Below are 9,500 nucleotides of genomic sequence, written 5' to 3' on the forward strand. Positions count from 1 at the left end.
TTTGATTTCATAATGGATGCGCGCATTCCAGTTCGGCTGAGTCCCCCCCCTTTTCTCTTCCCTAGACAGCATGACGCTCTACGCCGACAAGACCCAGTCCCCAGGGAGGCTTCAGCCGTCGTTAGTATGCGAGGTCGCGATGCCGTTGTTAAGGCTAGGAGGTGAGCGGCCCAAGGTCTGGTAAGAGCTCATGAGACGAGATGCTCATGAGACGAGATGCTCATGAGGTCCCCTTTGGCGTGCAAGAAGCTGTATAGAAAATTGAAAAGGGGAGTCGAACCACCCAAGTGCAACTGCAAGGCGGGGCGTGGGTAGCGAAAGTGGTTCTGTAGCGAGCCGAGACTTATATTTTTGTTATCTGAGTCCATTGGGGAGGCGATGCTTGCTGTCGCACCTATGGTACCGTTAGGTGTGGCCTGCATTGGCCACCCTCCTGCCTCGCTCGCCAAAATGGTATACGTCCTTGGTCCCCGGCCCTCGAGCAAGCTCAGCCGCCGCTGGTATGCCAGCTCGCAATGTCGTGGTCAAGGCCAGGGGGTAAGGGCTGGAGAGCCAGTAGGAGCTCCCGAGACGCGATGCTTGGGAGGCCCCCCCCCTTCAGGTGCAAGCAACTCGCGAGGCCAGATAGTGGTTGTCCGGGCCGACCTTGGACCATTGCTGGGTGAACCTACGGGCTGGATGACAAAGGAGGCCGAGAGCCCCAGGGCGTGAGACGAAGGCACCGAGGACCCTGTGACGTGGTGTACGCGAGGCAGGCCGCGAACCAGAGCTCGATCCCCGGGTTTATCAGCGTTGCAGTGGTGGACCGAGCATAAGCATCATGCTAATGTGAGTATTGTGCAGTGATGCGGAAATGGCGTTAGTCAGGACGCATGAAAGTCCTGAGGCGGTGGTCACGAGGTGACAATCATAGATAAGTTCACAGAATGATTAGATAGTCCTGGTGAATGCAAAACGATACATGCCGTAGGGACGGACCCACACGGCCTGGGGATGATGCAGCTTTAGGGGCGCCCCCAAACTGAATGAACTAGGGAGATGTCACCTGGTACCGTTGCTGAAGAGTTGTTGAAGTAGACAAAAAATGTGCGCCGCTGAAGCCGTTCCTCATGAGCAGCTCTGGTGTCGAGCCTCGCGAGGCTCGGAGGGACCAGAAGGCTCCTGAAGGTGCTCCTCCATCTCTGCAAGGATCGCCTGGTGTCTGGCCTCGTAGGCCGCCCGAGCGTCGCTCATGCAGCGCTGGAACGCCTTAGCCACACCTGCCAAGCCAAAAGGCATGCGAGCGTAGCTGTGAGGTGGACCCTCGCATTGGCCGACACGAGACGGCTACATGAGCTGCCGAGATGCGACCCTGTTGAGCCCGGGGATGTCGATGCAGACGCGGAACTCCTTACCCTCTCCAGGGCAATGAGTTGCGCCATGCAGAAGGCAAGGATCGCCTTGCAGAACCCTTCCTTCCCGAATCTCCTTGATTGCCTTGCCGATTAACTCCTGAACACCCGGTGCCCCACGCCTGCTGCCTTCTCCTAGGAAGCATGCTCTGAAGAGCGCCTCCACATGGTGCCCGAGCACCACTCTCGCGACGTTGGCTATATCTGAGGCCCTCCAAAGGAGAACCCCCGAGCCCAGCATGAGAGGGCCACCGGGTGCGCCTTCCTATGCGATGGGTGAAGGTGCCACGTCCGGAGACGCGAGGCTCAGCGTTGCGTCCTCGAGTGATGCTCCCTCACGAGACCCCTGTGTCACGCCCAATATGCGACCCTATCCAAAAGGAACTCGAAGGTCCCACCAAGGATAGACCCGCATATTGAAACGCTTTTGCATGGTGGATATCATTACATCAACATTACATAATAGATGGGGATACATACATAAGGCATACAATGCCACACGAATACAACATCACCATACATTAGATCATCATCTGACTACGGATGGAACACAAACAGAAACTCAAACGACATCCACCCTACTAGCCCAGGCTGCCGACCTGGAACCTATCCCCTGATCGAAGAAGCAGAGGAAGAACTCAATGCAAGCAAGCATCGCTCTCGCGTCATGATCATCGCATAAACCTGTACCTGCAACTGTTGTTGTAGTAATTTGTGAGCCACGAGGACTCAGCAATCCCATTACCATGGGTATCAAGACTAGCAAAGCTTAATAGGAAAGGAAGGGGTAAAGTGGTGAGGCTGCAGCAGCGACTAAGCAAGTATGGTGGCTAACATACGCAAATAAGAGCGAGAAGAGAACAAGCGGAACGGTCGTGAAACTAGCAATGATCAAGAAGTGATCCTGAACTCCTACTTACGTCAAACATAACCCAGAAATCGTGTTCACTTCCCGGACTCCTCCGAAAAGAGACCATCACGGCTACACACGCGGTTGATGCGTTTTAATTCGGATCTGGTGTCAAGTTGTCTACAACCGGACATTAACAAATTCCCATCTGCCTATAACCGCAGGCACGGCTTTCGAAAGATTATACCCTGCAGGGGTGTCCCAACTTAGCCCTTGACAAGCTCTTGCGATCAATGAAGGAATAGACCTTCTCCCAGGAAGACCCGATCAGACTCGGAATCCCGGTTTACAAGACATTTCGACAATGGTAAAACAAGACCAGGAAGACCGCCCGATGCGCCGACAATCCTGATAGGAGCTGCACATATCTCGTTCTCAGGGCAACCCCAGATAAGCTAAGCGTACAGGTACCGACGTAACCCAAGTTGCCAAGGGATGGTCTCGCACGGTGCTCTAGTTTGGACCAACACTTAGACAAGCACTGGCCCGGGGGGCTATAATAAAGATGACCCTCGAGAGCGCGACTCTCAAGGGAAAAAGGGCTAGGTGAGGCAAATGGTAAAACCAAGGTTGGGCCTTGCTGGAGGAGTTTTATTCAAAGCGAACTGTCAAGGGGGTCCCATAAATCACCCTACCGCGTAAGGAACGCGAAATCCGGGAACATAACACCGGTATGACGGAAACTAGGGCGGCAAGAGTGGAACAAAACACTAGGCAAAAGGCCAAGTCTTCCACCCTTTACCAAGTATATAGATGCATTAATAATATAAGAGATATTGTGATATCCCAACCAAAATCCTGTCCACCATGGAGAAATCTTCAACTTCACCTGCAACTAGCAACGCTATAAGAGGGGCTGAGCAAAGCGGTAACATAGCCAAGCAACGGTTTGCATAGGAAAGGTGTCAAAGGTTAGAGGTTCATGGCAATCTGTGATGGCTCGATAAACAGATGATAGGTAGCGCAGCAAAGTGATAGAACGAAGCAATTAGCATAGCAATGATAGTATTGAGATCCAGGGTAGCGGTCATCTTGCCTGAGATCCCGCAAGGAAGAAGAACGAGTCCATTAAGAAGACAAGCGGACATAGTCGAACGAATCCTCATGAACGCATTATTACCGAAACTAAGAAGCAACACCGGAAATAAACAAACGACATGGTAAACAACCATCACATAGACATGGCACGATGCACAACCAAGTATGATGCATGTCCGGTTTGATGAGGCATGGCATGGCAAAGTGCAACAAACATCACTACAAATTAAGTGGAGCTCAATATGCAACGAGTTGCATATTGACTAAACACCACATGCAATTATTTAGTTTGATCTCGGTTATGTACCCAACAATATTAAATGTTATTAAACATGGCAAGGGGTGAAGCATATGAAAAACTACCTATCTAGACAAGTTTAAATGAGGCCGGAACAACAAACAACAATTCCGAAAAATCCCCATATGCATATTTTAGATTCGGTACTGTTCTGCCCTAAACACAATTTTAGAGTTGTTAAACAGTAAAACAAAGTGGACCATGTTAAACTAGGCATTTTTCCACCCCATTTACATATAAAGTTTATTAAATTCGGAGCTACGGTTATTTAGTTATGAAATAAAGCATTTTAACATGGCATTATGCAAAATAAACACAAACAGCATGTTGAACATTTTTAACATAGATGAAAGTGGCATATTGTTAATCTACACAATTTTCTGAGCATTTTACATATATAAAACATTTTAATCCGATGCACGGTTATGACATTATTAATGCATGAAATCTAGGGGGTTTTCTGTAAAACTGATAAAACCTGGGATAATGTTAAAATCGCTGGACAGGGAAAAAATATCAACGGGCCGAATCTAGGCGGACTGGGCCAACAGAGAGGAGGCGCTGGAGGCTCACATTGGGCCTGTTGGAGGCTGGCCCTTGGGGAAGCAGGCTGACAGCAGGAGCTGCGCTGGGCTGCGGGGCGCACGACCCACCTAGCGACGAGGCAAGTCAACGCGGCTGGGACGAGCGGCGTCCTCTGCTCGACAGGAAGCAGAGCCGCGGCAGCTTCAGGCGATGCAGGGAACGGAGGAGGTCTCCGGCAAGGGCACCGGTGGCAGGGGATGGCCCGGATGGACGGGAACGGGTGGATCCCAGCCGGGTTCGGTTGAAGACGTGGCCGGCGGTGGCGATTTCCATGGCGGCGGCGGCTACCTGCGCGAGGAAGGGGTCAGCGGGGGCGCATGAGAAGTGGAGGAGGAGAAGGGAGAGATGAGGAGGCGGGGCTCCGGCCTGGGGAGGCACTCGCCGACGGCGGGGCTCCGGTGGCGCTGAAGCAGACGGGAGATCAGGGTTGAGGGACTCCTCCCCTCGATCCAGGCCGGCCTTGCGGGAGCGGGGCGACTTCGGGCCCGAGGCAGCCTGAGCGGGCCTCGGATGGGCCCTGGCGCTGGGGCGGGGAGGCAGGGCGACGAGGGAGCAATGTGGCAGCCGCCCGTTGGCTGCGGGCGCAGGAGGAGCGGCTGCTGGCCAAACGGGGCGTGCCAAGTGGCGGCGGCGAGGTGGCCTGCGCCGGATTTGGAGGGAGAAGGCGGTGGAACGGAAAAAGAGGAGGAGGGGGGTTAGGGCGACCAGATTTGGAAGGAGGGGGGGTTTAAATAGGAAAGGGGGCTAGGGTTTAGGGGGTTTTTGCTCCGTTTTCGGACATCGGATCTCGATCCAACGGTCCGGAGCGGAGGGGGTTAGATAGGTGGGCTAGTGGGCTGTGTGAGAGAGGCTTGGGCTGATAGGAGAGAGAGGAGAAATGCAGCCCGGCACGATTTCGGAGACCGAAACGTCCGACGAATGAACCAGCGACGGTGCCGCTATATATTTAACGGTTGGGCTATCAAATGAACTCCGAATGCGACGAAACATGGCAGGCGGTCTATCTACACTATAATAAGACCGCACGACAAGTTGCAACCGATTCCGAGAACATTTTTATGCCACTTATAAAATAATATTACGGAGGTGCCGCGGGCGCGTGCGAGTGTGTCTAGCTCAGAACGGACAACGGAGAGAACCGGCGGAACACGAACGGATGCAAGTTTTATGAAAACAATGCCTATGCAATGCGAATGATGACATGAGACGAGATGCATAACAAGAACAAAATGCAAAACAACAGACAAAAGCCCAACCACGGAGGAAATAAAAATCACATAGCCGGAAATGGCAAGAGTCGGAGTTACGAATATGGAAAGTTGTATCCGGGGCATTAAAACACTCCACCACTACGAGAGGATCTCGTCCCGAGATCTAGGATGGCACCAAAGAGAAAAGGAAGACGAGGAGAAGAGGTAAAGCTAAGTTGCTTCTTTGACGAATGAGTGAAACCACGAACCTTGAGAGGTTGAGAAATATGAAAGAAAGAAAACAACGAAGATGAACAAGATCGCAAACAATCTGTTAGAAAAGAGGAACAAGGAACATTACGAGAACTTGAAGGTTGCGAAGACATGAATCAAGAGTTTAATTGACAAGATAGGGTTCAAAACCACTCCGGTTAAAACAAGATGAGAGAGGAAGAATTCGGGCAGCACTCCGGTTGAACATGGAAGGAATAGAACATGAACTTGGCAACATGAAAGCACTTGGATGAGACTCCGGTTAAATGAGGAATGATAGACACAACGCTCCGGTTAAATGGATAAGCAAAGAAAAGAACACGATCTTGACAAAACAAGATGATGAGTGAAGAGAACAACATCACAATGCCTTCAGAATGAAAGAATAGAAGCTAGATCGTTGAAATAGAAGAATGGAGAAGAAAATGCCAACTTGTACCACAAATCAGCTTGGAAAGCATCCTTGCAAAGAAGAATAGAACGTAGTTGTTGGAAAACCAACAACGAAACGAATAAACTTGTAGTGGGCTTATGGAAACATCTCAACGCTTGAAGTGAAATTCTGCCACTAACGAAAAACAATTGCTTGTTTGAGAGCAATGAAGAGATGAAAACTTCTTTCATTGAGAAGGATATGAAGAAAGCTTGGATCAATGATAAGCACCACAAATAGCAACATTCCCAATGGAAGGCTTTAGGTGAAATATAACCCAAGATAACTCCAACAAAGAGATTGATGGATTTAAAATACCTCATTCTTGATAACAATATGAATCATGAACCTTGAAGGAAATTGTGAAGAGTGACATAACACCATCTCAAAAGATAAGGTAGAAATAATTGCACTTTGGAATGCAAGATGAAGAATGCTTGAATGCCTCAAAACAAAACATGTGTTGAGCACCATGTTTACTTTTGAGTATAGCTTGGCGGATCATCACCTCGAGAGAAATCTTGAAGAACAATTGAAGAATGAAAAGAATCCTTGTTGAACCACCATGTAGAGCCTCCATGAAGAACTCCGGTAACAAAAGGATGATGAAAAGAAAAAGAAGTTGAAAACACAAGGTGAAGCCTTGCGATGATTTAGATGGAGCTTTGCGATGATATAACCAAGAAAACTTGGAACTCCGGAAACAAAAAGATGAAACACTAGAACGGAGAATTACTTCATCACGAACAATCTCCGGAAGAAAAGAATTGAATCACCTTGAGGAAAATAAGAATAAGATTTATGTCATGCATATCCTTCACCAATTTAGATTGATGACAAGCAATGGATTTGGCATACTACTTATTCCCGTTGAAAGAATTAAGAGAGATATAGCATAAACTTGAGAAGGTATAGATGGAACCACCTGTGGAATTTGGAAACAACGAATGAATTGATATGATAATGAAGGAAGAGGAATCTTGAACGAACCACCGTAAGAATTGAAAACGAACGAAGTAAAGGGGTGAATCACCGGTAAGAATTAGAGAACGAATGAAGATACTTGAGGGAATTTGATACAAGAGAACGAAGAGATCACGAGCTGATTAGAGAATACTTGAGCAATGCACCGGTAAGATTTGGATAACAAGAGCTGAAATGTGAGGACGAAGAATTATGACATGATGGCCTTCGGAGGAAAGAAATGGAAACAACTCATGAAATGCTCCGGATGGTAAGAGAAGAATTTCTCACGATCGAAACAAATATGGGGATGGCATGAAGCTAGAACCATGAATCTTCAAGAGAATGGCCAAGATTTAGAGGAAAAACTCTTCTTTGATCTTCAAATGGCGACGAGAAACACCACCAAAATTACTGAGATACTCCGGGAGAATGAAAGGTAAGAGGTCGAGCCAACAATGAAATGATTTGAAATCGATCTTGGAAAAACATCTGACTGATGAAGTTCATTCTTACGTCACACTTTGAAAAGAATTAGGAATGGCTCCGGAATAATTAGAAGAGTCAGGTAAGATCCTGGAAAAACCTGTGGGTTAGGGCCCACTAAAAGATACACCGATGAACAATTGATTGAAAGGGGGGATTGCACCGATTGAATTAAATGGCTTGAATGAGATAACAACCTCAAAATAACTTGAACAGATAGAGAATGGAAGCACGAATCTTCCGAGATATCTTCAGCACTCCAGAACAAATGAATAGCAAGAGGTGAGTGATTGAGAGGTGCACCGGCATGAGAAAGAATTTGACACGAGGAAAGGAATATGATCAACACTGAAAGCTTGAATTGGATCCACCGGAGAGGAAAAAAGAATGAAGGATGATGAACTTAAAACTGTTGAGCATCTTCTCGGGAAATCACCGGATAAGAACATTGATTGAAAAGAGTGAAGAGACTTCACATCCATAAGATGGATACTTGATTAAGATATCTGAGTCCTTGAAGAAAAAGGGTGGGAGGGTGGGAAAACAAAGGCATCTTGGGGAAAATGGAACAAACACCATTGAGAAAACTTAGAATTGATCTTGCGGATGTGGAGAATGATGGGATCATCTCGAAGAGAAACGCACAGGTTGGAAAAGAATTAACATGACGATCTCGATGATCAAGAAGGATTAGTACTCCCATAGAAATATGAGAACACCACTTGAAAGGTATAGAATCAACATTTGACTTCGAAGCAACTCGAATACCACTAATGAAACAAAACAAAGGATTTGGCTGGCAGAATAAGCCGGAACAAACATATGATAGAGATTCCGTCCGAAGTTTTCGTGGTAGGGCCCACACGGGCTCTAGTGTACAACACCATCATGTACAAGGCAGTGCACATGACATACAAAGTGTCCCCGAACTAGCATTGCCAAGGGTTCTTTAAGACACAACGAGAGCACTGTAAAAACGACCGTGGAAAGGCGGACCACTAGACGTCAAACCCCAATCTCATATCATGCATCTGTCAAAAAGATATTCTAGGAGCTACTTGAATTCCCACCTATAAAACTCCCTAAACTTTCTGGTTATGCAATCTGGTGTTGGGGATACAGGGGAAGCAATATATATCACCCAAACTAATAATACCTACATCCAAGCTGTATCCATCTGTCAACACATAACCAAGAAACCTTTGGAAATCGTGTAACTCAACCTTCGAAAAGCATCCGTTATACGAGTTATAGCAATACTCCCGAGCTCGCCCCAGTACTGGGTTATCGGGGTTATCTCACCAACAACTGCATAAAAGAGATTTTCGATGTCGGCAAATCTCAGGTATTCCAGAACTGCAACGATAAAATTGTGACAACAACACCTCAGAGCTCGACTCCCCGGGTCAAAGCCACATAAATAGACAGGAGGCACCAAGAACAATGTTCTCGTCACAAAACCATCGGAACGATTCCAAGATACCCGCGTGATCCTAAAATTTTTTTTAGTGAAATTTGAGGAGAGGAAAGTCAAAACATCTACGTCAGGAGACCTCACCAGAGCGACGAAGGGGGCTGAGGAGTAAAAAGAATCCTACTCTCCGATATATATAATCCTAAGACTCAAAATAGTTTTCTTCTAGATTCAACAACGGCCAACAATCAAGGGGGCTCCTAGGGTCGGTCGAGGCTCTGATACCAACTTGTCACGCCCAATATGCGACCCTATCCAAAAGGAACTCGAAGGTCCCACCAAGGATAGACCCGCATATTGAAACGCTTTTGCAAGGTGGATATCATTACATCAACATTACATAATAGATGGGGATACATACATAAGGCATACAATGCCACACGAATACAACATCACCATACATTAGATCATCATTCGACTACGGATGGAACACAAACAGAAACTCAAATGACATCCACC

This window comes from Triticum aestivum, chromosome 4B, assembly GCF_018294505.1.
Source record: "Triticum aestivum cultivar Chinese Spring chromosome 4B, IWGSC CS RefSeq v2.1, whole genome shotgun sequence".
Lineage (NCBI taxonomy): Eukaryota > Viridiplantae > Streptophyta > Magnoliopsida > Poales > Poaceae > Triticum > Triticum aestivum.